The sequence below is a fragment of the Pristiophorus japonicus genome, chromosome 10 (assembly GCF_044704955.1).
Source record: "Pristiophorus japonicus isolate sPriJap1 chromosome 10, sPriJap1.hap1, whole genome shotgun sequence".
Classification (NCBI taxonomy): Eukaryota; Metazoa; Chordata; class Chondrichthyes; family Pristiophoridae; genus Pristiophorus; species Pristiophorus japonicus.
The window spans coordinates 186,561,944-186,586,161 of NC_091986.1; positions in this window are offsets into that span (position 1 = coordinate 186,561,944).

The window sequence follows — 24,218 nt, forward strand, 5'->3', positions numbered from 1 at the left end:
GCGGAATTCCTAAAATGCATTCAGGAGAACTTCTTTAGCCACTATGTAACAAGCCCAACAAGGATGGGGCAGCCTGGTCTTGGTTTTGGGGAATGAAGAGGGGCAGGTGGAAGGGGTATCAGTGGGAGAGCATTTTGGTGCTAGTTAGATTTAGAGTAGTTATGGAAAAGGACAAAGGGGGACCAGGAATAAAAGTTCTTAATTGGAGTAAAGCCAATTGTGCTGAGCTGAGATGGGATTTGGCCAAAGTGGACTGGAAATGGCTACTTGATGTTAAATCAATGTCAGAGCAGTGGGAGGCATTCAAGGAGGAGACCCTGAGCATACAGAGCATGTATGTTCCCTTAAAAAAAGGGTGGGGCTAACAAATCTAGAGCCCCCTGGATGTCAAGGGACATATAGGGTAAGATAAAGAAAAAAAGGGAAGCTTATGACAGATACTGCAGGAACTCTAGAGGAGTATAAGAAGTGCAGAGGTGCAATTAAAAAAGATATCAGGAAAGCAAAGAGAGAGCATGAAAGAATGTTGGCAAGTAAAATCAGGGAAAACCTAAAGATGTTTTTATAAATACATTAAGAGCAAGAGAAAGAGTGGGGCCTATTAGAGACCATAAAGGAAATCTGTGTGTGGAGGCGGAAGACGTGGGTAGGATTCTTAATGAATACTTTGTATCTGTTTTCACAAAAGAGAGGGGTGATGCAGACTTTGTAATGAGGGAGGAGGAGTGTGAAATATTAGATGAGATAAATATAGTGAGAGAGGAAGTATTAAGGGGCTTAGCAGCTTTGAAAGTGGGTAAATCCCCAGGCTTGGATGAAATGTATCCCAGGCTGCTAAGAGAAGCAAAAGAGGAAATAGCAGAGGCTCTGAACATCATTTTCCAATCCTCTCTGTCGACAAGTGTGGTGCCAGAGGACTGGAGGACTGCTAATGTTGTACCTTTGTTTAAAAAGGGTAAAAGGGCTAGACAGAGTAATTACAGGCCCTCAAATCTATCACCCAGCTCATGGTCTACAGGGCTGAAGTAATAGCCACCCTCCTATATGGATCAGAGGCATGGATGATGTACAGAAGACATCTCAAATCACTGGAGATATATCACCAACGATATCTCCGCATGATCCTGCAAATCCCCTGGGAGGACAGGTGCACCAACATTAGTGTCCTCGCCCAGGCTAATATCCCCAGCATTGAAGCAAAGGGTAATGGTTGATGGGTGTTTTCGTGATTGGAAGGCTGGGGTTCCACAGGGCTCAGTGCTGGGTCCCTTGCTTTTTGTGGCATATATCAATGACTTGGACTTAAATGTTGGGGGTATGATTAAGAAGTTTGCAGATGACACTAAATATGCTATGTGGTTGATAATGAAGAAGAAAGCTGCATAAGATGGAGACTTGTTACCTGATGTACTATCAATAATGTTTACTCTGTGTATATACTAAGCTGGCACCACTAGAGGGTGCAACTGGTGGAGATCAGGGTTTCGTGCCCCTGTGGCAGAGGCTGTCCACCAGAGGGCACTGCAATGGGAGACCTGAGGGTCACTTACATGTGTGTGCAGGGCCCAGTATAAAATGCTGCCCACCATGCTTGTGCCTCACTCTGGCGTTACGAATAAAGGACCAAGGTCACTACAGTTTGAGTACAACACATTGCTTCGTGGAGTCATTCGTAAGTGCATTATTGGAAAAAATCCTGAGGGAGAGGATAAATCTTCATTTGAAAAGACATGGATTAATCAAGGACGATCAGCATGGATTTGTCAAGGGAAGGTCGTGTCTGACTAACTCAAGGAGGTAACCAGGAGGGTTGATGACAGCAGTGCATATGATGTAGTGTATATGGATTTTAGCAAAGCTTTTGATAAGGTCCCACATGGCAGACTGGTCACGAAAGTAGTAGCCCATGTGATCCAGGCAAAGTGGCAAATTGGCTCGGAGGCAGGAAGCAAAGGGTGTTGGTTGATGGGTGTTTTCGTGATTGGAAGGCTGTATCCAGTGGGGTTCCGCAGGGCTCAGAGCTGGGTCCAATTGCTTTTTGTGGTATATATCAATGACTTGGACTTAAATTTTGGGGGTATGATTAAGAAGTTTGTAGATGACACTAAATAGGCTGTGTGGTTGATAATGAAGAAGAAAGCTGCGGACTGCAGGAAGATATCAATGTACTGGTCAGGTGGGCAGAACAGTGGCAAATGGAATTCAATCTGGATAAGTGTGAGGTAATGCATTTGGGGAGGTCTAACAAGGTAAGGGAATACACATTAAATGATATGACACTGAAAAGTGTAGTGGAACAAAGGAACCTTGGAGTGCAGGTCCACAGATCCCTTAAGGTATCATCATCATAGGCAGTCCCTCGGAATCGAGGAAGACTTGCTTCCACTCCTGAGGTGAGTTCTTTGGTGGCTGAACAGTCCAATATGAGAGCCACAGACTCTGTCACAGGTGGGACAGATAGTTGTTGAGGGAAAGGGTGGGTGGGACTGATTTTCTACACGCTCTTTCCGCTGCCTGTGCTTGATTTCTGCATGCTCTCAGTGATGAGATTCGAAGTGCTCAGCGCCCTCCCGGATGCACTTTCTCCACTTAGGGCGGTCTTTGGCCAGGGACTCCCAGGTATCAGTAGGGATGTCACACTTTATCAGGAAGGTTTTGAGGGTGCCCTTATAACATTTCTGCTGCCCACCTTTGGCTCGTTTGCCGTGAAGGAGCTCCGCATAAAGCACTTGCGTGGGAGTCTTGTGTCTGGCATGCGAACTATGTGGCCTGCCCAGTGGAGCTGATCGAGTATGGGCAGTGCTTCAATTCTGGGGATGTTAGCCTGGACGAGGTTGCTGATGTTGGTGCGCCTGTCCTCCCAGGGGATTTGTAGGATCTTGCAGAGACATCGTTGGTGATATATCTCCAGTGACTTGAGGTGTCTTCTGAACATGGTCCATGTCGCTGAGCCATACAGGAGAGTGGGTATTACTATCAGGCCAGATAGATAAGGTGGTTAAGAAGGCATATGGAATACTTGACTTTGTTAGTTGAGGTATGGAATACAAGAGCAAGGACGTTATGCTTGAACTGTATAAAACACTGGTTAGGCTGCAGTTCTGGTCACCACATTAAAGGAAAGATGTGATTGCACTGGAAAGGGTGCAGAGGAGATTTACAAGAATGTTGCCTTGACTGGAGAATTTTGGCTATGAGGAAAGATTGGAGATGCTGGGTCTGTTTTCTTTGGAACAGAGGAGGCTAAAGGGAGACCTGATTGGGGTGTATTAAATTATGAGGGGCCTGGATAGAGTGGATAGGAAGGACCTGTTTCCTTTGGCAGAGGGGTCAACAACCAGGCAGCATAGATTTAAAGTAATTGGGGGGAGATTTAGAGGAGATAGAAGGGCATGTTTCTTCACGCAGAGGGCAGTGGGGCTCTGGAACTCACTGCCTGAAAGTGTGGTAGAGGCAGGAATCCTCACCACATTTAAAAAATACTTGGATGTGGACTGAAAGTGCTGTAACCTATAGAGCTACAGACCAAGAGCTAGAAAGTGGGATTAGGCTGGATAGCCCTTGGGCGGCTGGCGCGGACACGATGGGCCGAAATGGCCTCCTTCCGTGCTGTAAATTCTTTGATTGTATGTGTAAAGTCCTTACTCTACAGCATGAAACCACACGAGGCACATTCTGGGGACAAGGTCACTCTGTGACCTCAACTCTTTATTCACTGCACTCCACAAGAGATGACCCTGCGTGGGACCTCCCTTTATATACCTGGGAGATCACGTAAGGAGTGTCTCCCACAAGTTCACCCCTTGTGGTCAAGGTGTGCATCTAGGTTGTGTGTACAGTAATACAGTGGTGTTACATTGTGGTTACATACATGACATCACCTCCCCCCCCCTAAAGTTTTGTTGGGATCATAGGTGGTCTACGCTTCCTCGTGGAGCCCGTAGTTGGGGCTCTGGTTGTTGGACACTGTCATGAGTGTCTGTCACCTGTGGTGATTCCGGCCTGTCCGGGCTGACCGCAGGGACTGTGCATTCTTCTGATTGCTCTTGTTGCTCGTTCACTGGCGGTGTTGTGAGCTCCATCTCATGGTCTTCTTCAGGTTTCTCCGTGTCGATGCTGAACATTTTTTTTTACTTGGTCCAGATGCTTACGGCATATCTGACCATTGTTGAGTTTTACCACGAGGACCCTATTCCCCTCTTTGTCAATTACAGCACCCTCAAGCCATTTGGGTCCCATGGCGTGATTGAGGACGAATATAGGATCATTTATTTCTATACATCTCCCCCTCGAATTGCGATCATGGTACTCGTTTTGTGACTTGCGCTTGCCCTCAACTACGTCAGTTAGGACTGGGTGAATGAGGGACAACCAGGTTTTGAGTGTCAGTTTCATTAGTAGCTCTGCGGCGGGACTCCCGTGAGCGAGTGCGGTCGGGATCGAAAGGCCAGCAGGAGTCATTGTAGGGAGGGTCCTTGAATCCTGAGCATACCTTGCTTAATAATTTGGACCGCACGTTCCGCCTGGCCATCGGAGGCCGACTTGAACGGCGCAGTCCTGACGTGGTTGATGCCATTGCCCGACATAAACTCCCGGAATTCGTAGCTCGTGAAACATGAGCCATTATCACTAACCAGGATGTCCGGCAAGCCATGGGTTGCAAAGATCGCACGGCTTTCCACGGTGGTGGATGACATGCATGAATTCAGAATGATGCACTCGATCCATTTTGAGTACGCATCTACCACAATAAGGAACATCTTTCCCATGAATGGGCCCGCGTAGTCAACATGAATGCATGACCATGGCCTGGTGGGCCAGGGCCACGGCCACAGGCTGAGCGGGGCCTCCCTGGGGGCATTACCCAGCTGGGCATACGTCGGGCACCTGCGAACACAGTGTTCCAGATCTGAATCAATTCCAGGCCACCAAACGTGTGACCGGGCAATGGCCTTCATCAGCATAATGCCTGGGTGCTCGCTCTGGAGTTCCCTGATGAATGCCTCTCTGCCCATCTGGGGCATAACCACCCGGCTGCCACATAGTAGGCAGTCGGCTTGGATGGAGAGCTCATCCATCCGTCTGTGGAACGGTCTGACCTCCTCAGGGCATGCTCAGTGTGCGGGCGCCCAATCCCCAGTCAGGACACATTTCTTAATCAGGGATGGGAGGGGATCTCTATTTGTCCAGATTTTGATCTGGCGGGCTGTGATGGGGGAGCCTGGGCTGTCAAAGGCATCGATAGCCATGACCATCTCAGCGCTTTGCTCCGCTGCCCCCTCAGTGATGGCCAGTGGAAGCCTGCTGGGCACATCAGCGCAATTTTCAGTGCCGGGCCGGTGCCGGATGGAGTAGTCATAAGCAGGCAGCGTGAGAGCCCATCGCTGTATGCGGGCTGATGCATTGGCATTTACAGCCTTGCTGTCTGACCACAGGGATGTTAATGGCTTGTGGTCCGTCTCTAATTCAAACTTCCTACCAAAGAGGTACTGATGCATTTTTTTTTACACCATAGACACATGCGAGTGCTTTTTTCTTGACCATCCCATATCCCCGTTCTGCTTGAGAGAGCGACCTAGAGGCATAAGTCACAGGTTGTAGTTGACCCTCAGCATTGCCCTGCTGCAACACGCACCCAACCCCATAGGACGATGCATCACATGTCAGAACCAGATTTTTACAGGGGCCATACAGGGTCAACAACTTGTTTGAACAAAGTAGGTTACACGCCAGATCAAAAGCCCGTTCCTGACAGTCCCCCCAAAACCAATCGCAACCCTTACGCAGGAGCACATGTAGCGGCTCCAACAACGTGCTCAAGTTCAGCAGAAAGTTCCCGAAATAGTTCAACAGTCCCAGAAATGAACGCAACTCCGATGTGTTGCAGGGCCTGGGCGCTCGTCGAATCACCTGTTTTGGATTCGGTGGGCCGAATCCCATCTGCAGCAACCCTCCTGCCCAGAAACTCAACCTCAGGAGCTAAAAACACACATTTAGACTCCTTGAATCGCAGGCCTACCCGGTCCAGTCAGCATAGCACCTCCTCCAGGTTGTGGAGGTGTTCCTCGGTGTCTCGACCCGTGATGAGGATGTCATCCTGGAATACGATCGTTCCAGGAATGGATTTGAGCAGGCTTTCCATGTTTCGTTGAAAGATCGCGGCCGAATGCTGATCGAATGCCAAACGGGCACCTGTTATAAACGAACAGTCGCTTGTGCGTGGTGATGGTCGTCAGTAGTTTAGATTCGTCGGCCAGTTCCTGGGTCATATAAGCTGAGGTGAGGTCCAACTTGGTGAACTTGCCGCCTGCCAGCGTGGCGAAAAGGTCCTCCGCTCTCGGGAGCGGGTATTGATCTTTTAGGGACACCCAATTGTAGGTGGCCTTGTAGTCGCCACAGATCCTGACAGAGCCATCCGCTTTTAGGACGGGAACGATGGGCTCACCCAGTCGCTGAATTCAACAGGCGAGATGATGTCGTCTCTCAACAACTGGCCCAATTTGCTCTCGATCTTTTCCCGCATCACATACGGCACCGCTCTGGCTTTGTGGTGCACTGGCCTGGCATCCGGGGTGATGTGTATTACTACTTTGGTGCCTTTGAAAGTCCCGACACCAGGTTGGAATAGTGAATGGAATTGTTGTAGGACTTGTGAGCACGAACTTCGCTCCACAGATGACATTACATGAACATCCCCCCATTTCCAGTTCATCTCGGCTAACCAGCTCCTCCCCAACAGTGCGGGACCATTGCCCGGGACACTCCAGAGCGGCAGCCGATTCACTAATCCGTTGTGTGTGACAGCCAACATTGCACTGCCTAGCACCGGAATGATTTCTTTAGTGTAACTCCGTAATTGTGTCTCAATACGTGCTAATTTGGGTCTACTGGCTTTAAGTGGCCATAGCTTCTCAAATTGCTGAACGCCCATGAGTGACTGGCTGGCCCCAGTATCCAGCTCCATGCATACTGAGATGCTGTTTAATAAAACCCTCATCATCATTGGTGGCGTTTTGGTGTATGAACTGTTCGCCGCATGGACCCGCTCACACAGCGCAGGCAGCAGGCTCATTTGAAGGACCACAATGAATGATAGCACATTGCATCAACAAAGCGTAGCTGACAGAGACATCCCCATGAACCGAAGCACAGCTAGCCCGCACAGTACTTAACATTTAGCTAAGCCAGATTCTGGAATTTGCAGGACTTACCCTCTCCCTCGAGTGTGGGCCCAGCTTGTGCAGTGCTGGTTGCTTTTCTCCAGACAGGACCCATCAAAGCAGCGACCCTCTCTTCCAAGGCTGTCAGTGGGTGCAGATTTGCCGGGCTTCCTCCTGTTCAAGTTCTTTCCCTTTTGTTGTAGGCCACCTTCCTCTGCAAAGATGAAAATATAACTTTTTAAAGAGAGGATGTCTTTCTGCTGGGCGGGACATTCAGATGGTCACATTTACAATTGCTATTCCAGTGAATAAATTCAAATATTATTTATACCAACTGCTTGACTAAGGTCCTGTCACTTTTTGCATTGGCCTCTGGACCTCTGGATGGTCACCATTGTACAGTAATCTTGTGAAAGTTGGTTCCAGTGTTTCTTCATTTCTTTTGGTGTAACTTTATTTGACCTCTGCTGGTGTGCAGCTCGTGCCATCTGGCCTCAATTATTGTAGCCATGTCCTCCACTTCATCCTGTGAGAAATTCTTGGTCCTTGAGCCGCATTGCGTATTGCAGCTCCAATTTTTTCCACTCGGAAGTAAAGTTCCCACACACAACGGGCTCTTTAAAAATGGCTGAATGCAGACTGGGAGGTGTACTGGTCATGCGCGCCCTTACCAGTCACGTAGAAAACGGCATTTTTTTCCCCCGCATGCGCAGAAGGGGGGAGGGGGAGTCTCCTTTTTTCGGCACAGACCATAGGCTCCACCCCCAAAACTAAAGGACAGGCGGCGCGGCGTCAATTTCAAAAATTACAACGGGGAAACTTTCAAGTTTTTTTGGTGTATTCGGGCCCCAAAAAAAGGGCGTAACTCTTCAAATATGCCTAAAAACGACATTGGGGGTAATTGAACCCTATGAGTGGGAAATTACAATCTCCTAGAACAATAATTTTATTACTTCTCCATGATGTACCCTTTATTCAAACCAGTGTTTCCTTGTTATGACCTCTCTTTTATACATCTACCAAATTAGATCACAAACCAGTTTCAGCTGCTCAGTCAGTAAATGAATTAACATCTGGCCAGTGACTACTAATCACTTGCCCCCTGTTAACTCCCAATTCACTATCAGTGGCACCAATCAAACTTTTTAGGCAAAAATATTATTGTATTATTTTGGCTTTTGACTTTTCCAGAAATTTATTGTAACCAAATTTAGATTTCACCATTTAGATTTGTATTTTGCGCGATGATATTTTGTTTTGTATTTTGCCCATGTTGCCAGGCTGTGAAAGCTTATCTTGGGAATCGGAAACAAATATCAACAATGGCATGGTGAATGATCAATGTGATCTTATACTTGTAGTAGTTCTGTGGATTTTAGATAAGCAAATGACAAAGGCAGGGGTCAAACAGAATTTCACAAGGTGTCGGTGTTCATATTCCCACAAATAAGTTACTGTGGAGTGAAAACGTTTACATGCAAAAATGAACACTGGGTGTTCTGAGAAGCAAATGATCAGAATAAACCATTTTTTTTCTGAGACCAGCTTGACGTATTAAATTTAAAAGACTTCTGTAATCTGGAGAAGGTGACATAAGTATGACAGGCAGTAGGAAGACGTTTGAAGTATTTCCTTTAATGTTTTGCCAAACTCCATTGAATTTTAAATTTTTATATATTTTTTCGTTATCATGTCAGCTTTCCCGAATTCACTGCTGAGACAATTTTAAACAAGAATGCCACCAACATTTGCCTATTATTGATGTGGTAGTTAATTATTTGAGGAGTTCAGCCTACACTTCCTTTCCCAGAAGTTTTTGTTACAATACTGACACGATCATTATTAACCTTCAACTTCTAGTCACATATGACAATTGTGATATTCAAATGCATTTTCTGACAGCTGTTTAACAGCAATTTAAACCTAGTGAAAAAGTAAATGATGACAAACACCACTGGCTGTGGATATTTTCAGGTTGCTTGGTGTATAGTACATGGATCCACTGAGAGTTAGATAGCTGATTTGATAAACATTGGCATTGACACATCACTTGCTACAACCCGCATACCCAAGTTACAAGTGCAGTCTTTTGAAACTCACTTGAAATCAAATACATTTTATCATATTTTAAAGCTCAATTTGCATTGTTTCAAATAAATAGCTTCTGGCTGAAATTATTGATAAAACCAATATGTTGGAACCATTTTCAGATAGCACACACACACGTTCACAAACAATATCCTAAGCATTACTATGGTACCTTGCCTTCATATTACAGGTGCACTTAAGTGTTTTATAGTGGTGCAAGCTATCGGAACTGAGTTATTCCGCTGGCTCCACTACACTCTGTACTCGGGCAAAGGGAAAGCATTGTGCATTTGGACGCATACTCAAAGTTGGACTCAGTAGCATCAGAATGTGGTTATCATGTTCAGTTTGGTGAGCAACACACTGGCTCATTGGTTCTTCAATCACATGAAAAATATAAAAATATCAAGTGGATCTTTCTAAAGTTAAAAATGAAATAAGTGTTAGCCTTGGCTTAGTGATGGCACTCTCGCCGTGAGTCAGAAGGTCGCAGGTTCAAGTTTCACTCCAGAACTTGAGCCCATAATCTAGGCTGACACTCCATTGCGGTACTGAGGACTACACTGTTGGAGGTGCATCCTTTGGATGAGATGTTAAACTGAGGCCCCCTCTTCCATCTCAGGTGGACGTAAAAGATTTAATGGCATTATACGAAGAAGAGCAGGGAAGTTCTCCCAGTGTCCTGGCCAATATTTTTCTCTCAATCAACCTTGCTTAACAAAACAGATGATATGATCAGTTATCTCATTGCTGTTTGTGGCAGCTTGCTGTGTGTAAATTGGCTGTCATGTTTCCTACATTATAACAGTGACTACATTTCAAAAGTACTTAATTAGTTGTAAAGCATTTTGAAACATAGAAACATAGAAAATAGGTGCAGGAGTAAGCCATTCGGCCCTTCGAGTCTACACCACCATTCAATATAATGGCTGATCATTCACCTCAGTACCCCTTTGGTGAATGATCAGCCATGATCTTATTGAATGGTGGTGCAGGCTCGAAGGGCCGAATGACCTACTCCTGCACCTATTTTCTATATTTCTATGTTTCAAAGTGCTTTGGGACGTCCTGAGGTCGTGAAAGGCACTATATAAATGCAAGTCTGTATTAAGTCTCTAAAAACTATAAAGATACTGCAGTTGGTATGAAACCCAAGTTCTCATACCAGTTGGCAACATTTAAATTAACGATTTCAAGCTCAACTATTCTGTGTTTTGGGTATTAATTGGCATTGGCACAATTTGTCCAGCTAATTAGAGTATCTGTATTCCTTCAGCTCATGCACAGATATTTGCTATTTAATCCTACACAGTTACAGTACCTGTGTTATAATTTTTTTTGAACCAGCCAATTTCTATCATGGAAGAATTCCCACTAAATTAGACCAGTTTTGGTTAAAAATAAGATATACACATGGATGGGGAAAGGGGTGAAGAAAGAGGCCGGGCAAGTGACTTAGCATCAATATCACAGAACTGAATGCAGATTTTGCTTCCACAGATATTTTTAATACTGGATAATTAACCAGTTCTTTCTTAGAAATCCAGCATACAATGAAAATTCCCTGTATATCAGTATCAGATTTCTACTGACTGTAGGTTGCTCATTGAAAGCATGTGGCAGGAAGAAGTCCATGAGCCCCTCGCATTTGTTGCTGGAGGTCCGTGTGGAGGAGGCAGGGGAGAGGGGTTTAAGAAGACAGTTTGCAGTGGAGAAGAGAAGCCAGGATGATCTTGGAAGTGTTTTATGTGGTCCAGCCAGATCTGGCGATGAATGGCTTAACCAGTTGTCTGCTATAAACATTCGAGTTTGTGTCTTTTGGACTTAGGGGAGTGGTGATGAGGGCCGTACCAGGGGAAATGGCCAGGGTAAGAGAGATTAATGGTTTTAATGGGGACAAGGGCATCAAAGGTGGAGGTGAGGGTGAAATTGAGCAGATCGGTAGCAGCAGAAATGTTGTGGTGAATGGAGATCCAAGTTGGGAATTTGAAAGCGATGTTATAAGTGACTTGGAGGAGAGATTTTTCCAGGGGTGGATACAGGAGGAATTTGGATTTGGAAGGAGAAGGGAGATTTGGGCAGAGACTGATACAAGCAACGGGTGGAAAATGGGCCGGCGGGATTTAAATGAGGTGCAGAAGTTAAAATACCCTGGCTCTTGTTTCTGGAGCATAGGAACCGGGGGTAGGCCATCCAGTCTCTTGAGCTTGTTCTGCCATTCAATTAGATCATGATTGATATGCATCTTATTCCAAAATCAGCGCTATAACTGTATGCACGTAATCTTTTTGTTCCTTCCCACTGTTAAAAGTAGAGAATTCAAAGGACTTTCTAACTCACACCACTGCCTGCCCGACCAAAACTGTCCCCAAATTACAACTGTGTCCATTACCTCGGTCAATCAATCTACCTAGCTGCAGAGTCACATTTCTTTTAAAATGACGGAATTTTCTATCCTACAAAAATAATCATGGAACTGGAGAATTTTTAACATTTGCACAATTGTACATTTATAATGATTTAGTTATGGCATCAAGTTAGTTATGATTCAGGGTAGTCCTGATTGACTGAATCAGGTATCCATGCAGTGAATGAAAACCTCATCACAAAATATCCTTGCTAAATTTCAAGAAGATGTTTATAATTATAAATTGGCCTGGAATTTGCAGTCAGCAGTGAAGTGATGACAATCGCTGCTAACCTTGAAGAAAGCTGCCCACAAAGATTTTGCGACCTCTGTGGCGAAAATGTTAGCTTTCTCAATCTTAATTTTATTGTAGCGCTGTCAAAAGGGGTCTCCAGTGTACAGCAGCAGTGATGTCATCAAGCTGTCTAAGCAGCCAAACACATTGAAGGATTCTCACAGACAGCAAACCAGGAAGTAAAAAGCAGCTTTTATCCTCACTTTTTAAAATTTTTACAGAGAACAAAATAAAGATTGAGACATACACATGGGGCTAAGGTAGAAGCTGAAATATTAAACACAAGATTTTTAAAAATGTTTTTTTTATTTTAAAAATCTAGTAATTTTATCATAATGGAGAAATTTGACATTCCACAAATATAAAATTAGTTTTTCTTGGCCAGAACGGTTGTTCAGCAGTCAGTATGCCATTAAAACTTTGGTCACACCTCTTTAAACAAGGATTAACTTTTTATGGAGTGTTTAACAGCAATATTAGAGCGGAAAAGGAAAAGCTTTAGTCAGTTCAGGTGATTTCATGGATTGCCGGCTATGGGGAGTTCCACAGACAATTCCACCTGTGGTGAAGCAGGGAATGACTGACCGCAACATCAGGTTTTCCGTGTTTAACTGTGCATGCGATAAATCCTGAAGTTATGGTCAGTATCAGAGGGGTAATGAGGATGAACGCCGACAGTTCCCAGTAATTATCCACCACAAAATCCGGGTCAATTTGCTACGTAGAAACCTGTCTTGATGTTTTTTGGGGGAGAGGAGGATGAATGTTGAAAATGGTTGTGCCTACTATATTCAATATAGGTAAAATAAAACGGTTGTGGGGAAACAAAGCTATACACTACTGTCTACCCTGCCATCAATGATTATAGGGGTAGATGGAAATAAAAATTGGGAGAGATGTAATACAGGCTACCGATTCGCTGTCACCAGTTTTGCACAAAGTCAAAAGGTGCTGAAATGGGGTTTAATCAATATTTCTTTTATTTCATTAACAGTGGACAATTTATCCTCTAAGAGCCCACTCAAGAGCACAGCAGGAGGTCACATTCATTTTTAGCCGCAGAGCAGGACATGATGGTGCAATAGACTGGAATGAGTGGACTATAAGATATCAATGGACTGGTCAGGTGGGCAGAACAGTGGCAAATGGAATTCAAATTGGAGAAGTGTAAGGTAATGCATGTGGGGAGGGCTATCATCATCATCATCATCATAGGCAGTCCCTCGGAATCGAGGAAGACTTGCTTCCACTCCTGAAGTGAGTTCTTTGGTGGCTGAACAGTCCAATATGAGAGCCACAGACTCTGTCACAGGTGGGACAGATAGTTGTTGTGGGAAGGGGTGGGTGGGACTGATTTGCCGCACGCTCTTTCCACTGCCTGCGCTTGATTTCTGCATGCTCTCGGCGTTGAGACTCGAGGTGCTCAGCGCCCTCTCAGATGCACTTCCTCCACTTAGGGCTAAGAAGGTAATGGAATACACAATAACTGGTAGGCAATGAGAAGTGTATTGGAACAGAGGGACCTTGGAGTGCATGTCCACAGATCCCTGAAGGTAGCTGTATAGGTAGATAAGGTGGTTACAAAGGCATATCGGATACACCTTTATTAGCCGAGGCATAGAATATAAGAGCAGGGAGTATGTTTGAACTGTATAAAACACTAGTTTGGCCACAGCTAGAGTACTGTGTACAGTTCTGGTCACCACATTACAGGAAAGATGTGATTGCGCTAGAAAGGGTACAGAGGAGATTTACGAGGACGTTGCCTGAACTGGAGAATTTTAGCTATGAGGAAAGATTGGATAGATTGGGGTTGTTTTCTTTGGAACAGAGGACGCTAAGGGGAGACCTAATTGAGGTGTATAAATGTTATGTATGTTAACTGGGTTTTACCTGCCACTGGAGGGCGCGACTGTCGGAGCCCTAATGGTCATTGGCAGACATGTGCAAGCTATGTATATAATATTGGCAACCATGTTGAATCCTCATTTTGAGAATAAATAAACTGGAGTAAGGTCATGTCTGAACTAGCTCACCGTACTTAGCCTTGTGGAGTTATTCGATACTTAACAATTGGCGACGAGTTAAAAATACCAACTTTCACGCAACGATGTCTGTTGGAATTTTGGAGAGATTCGTGGAAGGGGAAGACTGGGAGGATTTCACTGATCGTCTCGACCAGTACTACGTTGCCAACGGATTGGAAGGAACCGATTAAGCAATTAAGCGCAGGGCGGTTCTCCTCACCATTTGTGTGTCAAATATTTATGGCCTTATGAAGAATCTACTCTCACCGACTCGACCAATGGATAAGACTTACGATGAATTGTGTACGCTGGTTTGGAACCACTTCAAACCGAAGGAAAGCATCATGGCGAGGTATCGTTTCTATACGCACAATCGCTCCGAGGGCCAGGACGTGGCGGAATTTGTCACCGACCTGAGACATCTCGCTGGGCCATGCAACTTCTGAGCTACATTGGAGGAAATGCTGTGGGACTTTTTCGTGCTTGGCATGGGCCAGGAGATCATCCTTTGAAAGCTACTGGCTGCTGAATCTCTAGACCTGAGCAGGGCCATTACAATCATCCAGGGCCATTACTATCGCCCAGGCATGTCCACGGACGAAAACTCGAAACAGATATCTTCCCAGCAATGAAACTCACCAGCAAATACTGTGCATAAAATAATATCGTCAGCAGGCAGAGCTGCACATGGCAGTGCCTACGACCGCATCGCGTTCGTACGACCTGTAACTGCTCAAAGTCCGCATCGGGGGTGAATCAAACCTCGCCTTGTTGGCATTGCAGGGGCTATCATCGGGCCCATCAATGCCGATTCAAGCAATACGTGTGCAAAGGCTGTGCAACAATGGGGCACTTCAGCGAATGTGTCCACAACCGAGCAAGCGTGCTGTGACACACCACGTGGCTGAGGATGATCGATCCAGCGTGGAGCAAGCGGCACAGGCAACTCAACCCAAGGTACAGGACGAAGAAGTGTATGGGGTACATTCTTTTACCAAAAGTCCTCCGATAATGCTGGAAGTTAAATTAAATGGGGTTTCAGTATCCATGGAATTGGACACGGGTGCGAGTCAGTCAATAATGAGCCAGAGGACTTTCAAAAAGCTGTGGGGCACTAAGGCAAAAAGACCCAAACTGAGCCCAATCAATGTGAAGCTGCGTATCTACATCAAAGAGCTCATACCAGTCATTAGCAGCGCAGCAGTAAAGCTATCGTACGATGGAGCTGTGCATGATTTATCATTGTGGATCATTCCGGGCAATGGCCCAATGCTGTTCGACAGGAGTTGGCTTGAGAAAATTAAATGGAACTGGAACAATATTAAAGCCTTATCATCAGTGGATGACGCTTCATGTGCTCAAGTACTGAGCAAGTTTCCCTCGTTGTTCGAACCAGGCATCGGCAACTTCACAGGAGCCAAGGTGCAGATCCACCTAGGCCCGGATGCAAGACCCGTCCATCACAAGGCTCGGGCGGTTCCATACATGATGAGGGAGAAGGTCGAGATCGAACTGGACAGACTTCAACAGGAAGGAATCATATCACCAGTCGAGTTCAGTGAATGGGCCAGTCCAATTGTCCCGGTGTTGAAAAGTGATGGCACGGTCAGGATCTGCGGCAACTACAAGGTAATGATCAACCGAGTCTCGATACAGGATCAGTAACCGTTACCGAAGGCTGATAACCTGTTTGCAATGCTAGCGGGGGGGGAAGTCGTTCACAAAATTGGACCTGACCTCTGCTTACATGACACAGGAGCTGGTCGAATCTTCGAAATAATTGACGTGCATCAACACGCATAAAGGACTGTTTATATACCACAGATGCCCTTTCGGAATTCACTCGGTGGCAGCCATATTTCAGAGAAACATGGGGAGTTTGCTGAAGTCTGTCCCGAGAACCGTTGTGTTCCAAGATGACATCCTGATCACCGGTCGCGACGCCACTGAACACCTGCACAACCTGGAAGAGGTTCTACGTTGTCTGGACAGAGTGGGACTCAGGCTAAAACGCTCCAAGTGTGTTTTCATGGCACCAGAAGTCGAATTCCTGGGGAGAAAGATTGCAGCAGATGGCATCAGGCCTACAGACTTGAAGACAGAGGCCATCAAGAATGCACCCAGACTCCAGAGTGTGATGGAGCTGTGTTCGTTCCTGGGTCTTCTCAACTATTTTGGTAACTTTCTACTTAGTTTGAGTACATTGCTAGAGTCTTTGCACATGTTGGGTTTGGGGAAAATCTCAAAACAGAGCCTTTGAGAAGGCTAGGAACCTGCTATGTTCCAATAAATTACTGATGCACTATGACCCATGTAAGCAGTTCGTGCTGGCCTGCGACGCTTCATCATATGGGGTCAGTTGTGTGCTCCAGCAAGCCAATGTATCAGGCAAACTCCAACCAGTTGCGCATGCGTCCAGAAGTCTGTCTAAGGCTGAAAGAGCCTATAGTATGGTAAAGAGGCTTTAGCATGCGTATATGGGATTAGGAAAATGCACCAATACCTGTTTGGGCTTCGGTTTGAGCTTGAAACAGATCATAAGCCACTCATTTCATTGTTTTCTGAAAGCAAAGGTATAAACACCAATGCCTCATCCTGCATCCAAAGATGGGCACTGACATTATCCGCTTATGATTATGTCATCCGCCATAGACCAGGCACTGAAAACTGTGCTGATGCGCTTAGCCGGCTACCATTGCCCACAACCGGGGTGGAAATGTTGCAGTCTGCAGAATTGCTGCTGGTCATGGATGCCTTCGAGAGCGAGGGGTCTCCCATCATGGCTCGCCAAGTTAGGACCTGGACCAGCCAGGATCCTGTACTGTCAAGCATAAAAAGGTGTGTCCTAAATGGAAATTGGTCTGCCCTTCCCAGGGAAATGCAGGATGAAATTAAGCCTTATAGCTGCCACAAAGATGAATTGTCTAATCTGTCTGATTATCTGTTATGGGATAATCATGTTGTTATGCCAAAAAAAGGCAGGGAAACTTTTGTGCAAGATTTACACAGTACCCACCCAGGCATTGTCATGATGAAGGCCATTGCCAGGTCTCACGATTTGATGGCTCGGCGTTGACTCGGACCTGGAGTTATGCGTGCATCAGTGCAACACTTGCATGCCACTGAGTAATGCACCTGTGGAGGCTCCGCTGAGTCTGTGGTCATGGACATCCAAACCATGGTCAAGGATCCACATAGACTTTGCCGGCCCCTTTCTCAGCAAAATGTTTTTAGTGGTAGTGGACGCTTACTCCAAATGGATTGAATGTGTAATCATGTCATCCAGCACGTCCATAGCCACTATTGAAAACCTCCGGGCCATGTTCGCCACCCATGGCCTGCCCGACGTCCTTGTCAGCGACAACAGACCGTGTTTCACCGGTTCGGAGTTCCACGAGTTTATGACCCGTAATGGCATCAAGCATGTCAGGTCTGCCCCTTTCAAACCTGCATCTAACGACCATTAAGGACAACCTTTTTACGTGTCATTCACGAAGACGAACCTACCATCCCCGACAGTCCTGTCAGACCGACTGCTCCGCAATGCAGAAATGGTCCTACTAACTCACCCAAGCTTGGGTTCGAACTGAGACGATCAACCAGGGAGCGGAAGACGCTGGACTGTCTCAAATTGTAAATACAACCTGTACCAGGCACTTTGGGGGGAATGGTGGTATGTATGTTAACCGTGTTTTACTTGCCACCGGAGAGCGTGACTGTCAGAGTCCTAATGGTCACTGGCAGACACATGCAAGCCATGTATATAATGTTGGCAGCCATGTTGAATCCTCACTTTGAGAATAAATAACTGGAGTAAGGTCATGCCTGAACTAGCTCACCATACTTAGCCTCGTGGAGTTAGAAACATAGAAATATAGAAAATAGGCGCAGGAGTAGGCCATTCGGCCCTTCGAGCTTGCACCACCATTCAAAAGGATCATGGCTGATCATTCATCTCAGTACCCCTTTCCTGCTTTTTCTCCATACACTTTGATCCCTTTAGCAGTAAGGGCCATATCTAACTCCTTCTTGAATATATCCAATGAACTGGCATCAACAACTCTCTGCAGTAGGGAATTCCACAGGTTAACAACTCTCTGAATGAAGAAGCTTCTCCTCATCTCAGTCCTAAATGCCTTACCCCTTATCCTTATACTGTGTCCCCTGGTTCTGGACTTCCCCAACATCGGGAACATTCTTCCTGCATCTAACCTATCCAGTCCAATCAGAATTTTATATGTTTCTATGAGATCCCCTCTCATCTTTCTAAACTCTAGTGAATACAGGCCCAGTCGATCCAGTCTCTCCTCATATGTCAGTCCTGCCATCCCAGGAATCAGTCTGCTGAAACTTCGCTGCACTCCCTCAATAGCAAGAATGTCCTTCCTCAGATTAGGAGACCAAAACTGAACACAATATTCCAGGGGAGCCTCACCAAGGCCCTGTACAACTGCAGTAAGACCTCCTTGCTCCTATGCTCAAAACCCCAGCTATGAAGGCCAACATAGCATTTGCCTTCTTCACTGCCTGTTGTACCTGCATGCCAACTTTCAATGAGTTATTCGATACTTAACAATAAAGTTATGAGGAGTCAAGATAGAGTGGATAGGAAGGACCTATTCTCCTTAGCAGAGGGGGCAATAACCATGGGGTATAGATTTAAAGTAAGTGATAGGAGGTTTAGAGAGGATTTGAGGAGAAATATTTTCACCCAGAGGGTGGTGGGGTTCTGGAACTCACTGCCTGAAAGGATGGTTGAGGCAGCAACCCTCATAGAATTTAAAAAGTACTTGGATATGCACTTGAAGTGTCGTAACCTACAAGACTACGGAGCAAGAGCTGGAAAGTGGGATTAGGCTGGAAAGCTCTTTGTTGGCCAGCATGGACACGATGGGCTGAATGGCCTCCTTCTGCGCTGTAAATTTCTATGATTCTATTCCCCATTCAAACCACATGTGAAATATAGAAAAATCTGTCTGCTTCTTGCCAAATAAAAAAAAAATGCCAGGGTAAAGGAAAGAAACAAACACAGAATTTGACACGCAGCAAAAAGATGAAGTAAATTTCGACAAAGTTTAATGGGACACATGGGCAGGTCATTACCAGTTCAACCATAGAATTGATAATTATAGTCATTATTGGCAAAGTCAACAGCTTGCAATTGCATTTTTGGAACTGCAGTTGGAGGTTTCAATGAGGTGATCAGGGGCCGGATTAGGATTTCAAAATGCGCAGTCATCAGAAGTAACAAATTTACCTGTCCATAGATATGGAATGCAGATAATGAAAATGTAGAATTACCTTTCATATGTCAACCAGATGGCATGCGGTAAGCAAAGATGCACTCTCCTGCTTGTTTAACAGGCCATAATTATGTTAAAACCTTTAAAAGGGCAGATTTGAGATATTATTAAAGCGTGTAGCTCCTTCAGGCATCTGTTCCTGATGATCAGTCATTTTGTTTTAGCACGGCACATGCATGCAAACAATTTTTTTTTGTTCCCAAGTGTCCAAATTGTTTATACTGACCTCAGCAGTGGAATCTCATTGCGGGAGTGTGCTTTTTACTTTTGAATTCTTTATTTGGATAAAATACCATTGTATTTTTACATGGCATAAGTTACTGATCTTGAAAAGCAACAAGACCATAACTCCCAGTGAATCATTTAAATGCACCCTTGGCCGCTCTATCCATCCAAAGCAGAGGTGTTATTTTATTTCTTACTGTTACTAAAATCTGTATGTAAATATTGCTTAACAGATTGAACTGTTTACAGTTCGATACAGCCTAGAAAATCAATGAAAGCCATTTTTATTTTTCTCTATGCTGCTAAATATGATTGTTCCTTTTTTTCCCATTAATCAAATAAGAATGAAACCTAAAGCTTGCAGTTTGAGATTACTACACTCGTAATTTAGAATTTTGGGGACAGAACTCTCATCTGGCCAACCTGAGAGTCCCTACAACCATCCTAAAAATCTGTTTTCCTCCAGCACTGGCCTCTTGTGCTTCCTCCACTTGCTTCACCCCACTACTGACAGCCATGCCTTCAGCTGTCTAGGCCCAACTCTGGAATTACCGCCCCAAATCGCTTCCCCTCTCTACTTCTCTTTCCTCCTTTAAGACACTGCTTAAAACCTACCACTTTGACCAAGCTATTGCTCACCTGTCCTAATCTCTCCTTCTTTAGCCCTGTGTCAATTATTGACAGATTACACTCCTGCCTGTGAAGCATCTTGGAATGTTTTACTATGTTAAAGGCCCTATATAAATGCAAATTGTTGTTGGTGGCATTTTGAGTCTATAAGTGAAACTCGTCCATTTCTCAGGAAAGATGCCTCTGTACATTTTAATGGGAACATGACTTTGGATATGTTACACTTGAGCAAATGGAAAGAAGTGCAAGAAAAAACCATGGGCTTGACTTTAACTCTCATGCGAAAATGTGACAAAGTGAGTCGTGTGCCCATCCAGGATCAGCAACAGGCAGGGTTGGTCAATTTTAATTGCCGGGCCTCATCTGAATGCCGCTTGTCAACTTCCCGACCAAAGCGGCCAGGAAGACAGTAGGGAACAGCTGCCCAACCATTGAAATCGGGCAGCAGGAGGCCATCAACAGGGACCCAGTGTCACAGTCTCCACCACGAGGTATGTAGGAGGAAAGTCCAGAGGGGGGAGGAAGCCAGGTTCAGGGGAGATCCAAGGTTTAATTGTGGAACCCAGAGGATCACTCCTGCTCCTCTTGGCCTACAAGAAAACGTGTGCAAAATATGTAAATACCTACTTCACTGGGCCTTTTCTGGCTTCCCGCTCAGGCCCCGATGACACCATTGAAGCCCGATCTGCATATTTAAAGAGGATCCCGCCAGTTTACGGAGAATGTCCTTGCTACCTGCGATTTAAAATTACAGTCGGCCAGGTCGAGGCTGAAAAGGAGTGGGCAAACATAGAAACATAGAAACATAGAAAATAGGTGCAGGAGCAGGCCATTCAGCCCTTCTAGCCTGCACCGCCATTCAATGAGTTCATGGCTGAACATGAAACTTCAGTACGCACTTCCTGCTTTCACGCCATACCCCTTGATCCCCCGAGTAGTAAGGACTGCATCTAACTCCCTTTTGAATATATTTAGTGAATTGGCCTCAACTACTTCCTGTGGTAGAGAATTCCACAGGTTCACCACTCTCTGGGTGAAGAAGTTTCTCCTTATCTCGGTCCTAAATGGCTTACCCCTTATCCTTAGACTGTGACCCCTGGTTCTGGACTTCCCCAACATTGGGAACATTCTTCCTGCATCCAACCTGTCCAAACCCGTCAGAATTTTAAACGTTTCTATGAGATCCCCTCTCACTCTTCTGAACTCCAGTGAATACAAGCCCAGTTGATCCAGTCTTTCTTGATAGGTCAGTCCCACCATCCCGGGAATCAGTCTGGTGAATCTTCGCTGCACTCCCTCAATAGCAAGAATGTCCTTCCTCAAGTTAGGAGAGCAAAACTGTACACAATACTCCAGGTGTGGCCTCACCAAGGCCCTGTACAACTGTAGCAACACCTCCCTGCCCCTGTACTCAAATCCCCTCGCTATGAAGGCCAACATGCCATTTGCTTTCTTAACCGCCTGCTGTACCTGCATGCCAACCTTCAATGACTGATGTACCATGACACCCAGGTCTCGTTGCACCTTCCCTTTTCCTAATCTGTCACCATTCAGATAATAGTCTGTCTCTCTGTTTTTACCACCAAAGTGGATAACCTCACATTTATCCACATTATACTTCATCTGCCACGCATTTGCCCACTCACCTAACCTATCCAAGTCACTCTGTAGCCTCATAGCATCCTCCTCGCAGCTCACACTGCCACCCAACTTAGTGTCATCCGCAAATTTGGAGATACTACATTTAATCCCCTCGTCTAAATCATTAATGTACAATGTAAACAGCTGGGGCCCCAGCACAGAACCCTGCGGTACCCCACTAGTCACTGCCTGCCATTCCGAAAAGTACCCATTTACTCCTACTCTTTGCTTCCTGTCTGACAACCAGTTCTCAATCCACGTCAGCACACTACCCCCAATCCCATGTGCTTTAACTTTGCACATTAATCTCCTGTGTGGGACCTTGTCGAAAGCCTTCTGAAAGTCCAAATATACAACATCAACTGGTACTCCTTTGTCCACTTTATTGGAAACATCCTCAAAAAATTCCAGAAGATTTGTCAAGCATGATCTCCCTTTCACAAATCCATGCTGACTTGGACCTATCATGTCACCATTTTCCAAATGCGCTGCTATGACATCCTTAATAATTGATTCCATCATTTTACCCACTACTGAGGTCTATAATTCCCTGCTTTCTCTCTCCCTCCTTTTTTAAAAAGTGGGGTTACATTGGCTACCCTCCACTCGATAGGAACTGATCCAGAGTCAATGGAATGTTGGAAAATGACTGTCAATGCATCCGCTATTTCCAAGGCCACCTCCTTAAGTACTCTGGGATGCAGTCCATCAGGCCCTGGGGATTTATCGGCCTTCAATCCCATCAATTTCCCCAACACAATTTCCCGACTAATAAAGATTTCCCTCAGTTCCTCCTCCTTAATAGACCCTCTGACCACTTTTATATCCGGAAGGTTGTTTGTGTCCTCCTTAGTGAATACTGAACCAAAGTACTTGTTCAATTGGTCTGCCATTTCTTTGTTCCCCGTTATGACTTCCCCTGATTCTGACTGCAGGGGACCTACGTTTGTCTTTACTAACCTTTTTCTCTTTACATACCTATAGAAACTTTTGCAATCCGCCTTAATGTTCCCTGCAAGCTTCTTCTCGTCCTCCATTTTCCCTGCCCTAATCAAACCCTTTGTCCTCCTCTGCTGAGTTCTAAATTTCTCCCAGTCCCCAGGTTCGCTGCTATTTCTGGCCAATTTGTATGCCATTTCCTTGGCTTTAATACTATCCCTGATTTCCCTAGATAGCCACGGTTGAGCCACCTTCCCTTTTTTATTTTGGCAAGTCCCCAGCTCCATTTTAACTGCTCCCCACGGGTTTTCCGCCAGGCAGGAGGAAGTTAAAATTGAGCCCCATCAGGCCCATCAATTCTCACTGTATGCATTAGAAACTTCAGCCTCCTGGGGGAGGCACAAAAGTCTGTGGCCAATACATTTGTGTTAAAAATATTGGAAGGGGTAAGTAGCGAGAAGTTAGAATTTGAAGCCAGCCATATTGAGGACTGCACATTTTTGGATCTAAAATGCAGATCATTAGCGTTTCTACGTACAGCTTTGGATCAGGTGTCCAGTCTATTTCCAAGTATGTATCATTGAGCAAAGCTTTAGCTCACAGCAATTGAGTTGCCTTTACGTTAATTGGTCAAAGTTGGCTTGTGTTAAAGCATTTCCCAGATGCCACATGTCAAAAGAAAGTACGTGCCTATACTTCAAAAACACACTAGACCAGAAGGTTTTAATTTTTAAAATGATGCTGTTTATACTTACCAAACTTAAGTTTGTTCAACAGCAAAAACAACTTGGATTTATAAAGCACCTTTTATAAAGCAAAGCATACCAAGACAATGGTTGAAGCGAATAGCATAGATTAATTTAAGGGAGTGCTAGATAAGTACATGAGGGAGAAAGGAATAGAATGATATGTTGATAGGGTGAGATGAGATAAAGTGGGAAGAGACTCTCATGGAGCAATTACACTGGCATAGACCTGTTGAGCTGAATGGCCTGTTTCTGTGGTGTAAAATTCTATGTAATTCTATATAAAAATTCTTAATTTTCAGGTACTAAGAGATCTTGAGACATTTTAGCGTAGTGGTGACTATTTAGTCAACTGCCTCAACAAACTATTTTAATCTCAGGAAGAGTTCAAGGATGTTTGACTTGTCCACCTCTCCAGGGGAAAGGGAACTGCCTTTATCTGTGATAATCACTGGGGAATCTCATTACTTGTCATTGCTGCAAAGATCAATGCAAGATTCATGCTTGATCACTTTATTCAACACATTGCTGAAAAATCCTACCAGTCAATGTGGGTTCAGAAATGCAAAGAGGCACAACTGATATGATTGTCTCAGCCAAACAGCGGCAAGAAAAATGTGGCGCAGAATGTAGACCTCGACTGTGTCTTTGTTGACCTAACAAAGGCATTTGAAACTATCAGTAGAGAAGGTCTCTGAAAAATCCTCGAGGTATGGGTATTCAGACAAAATTATTGAAATAGTCAAACAATTCCTTG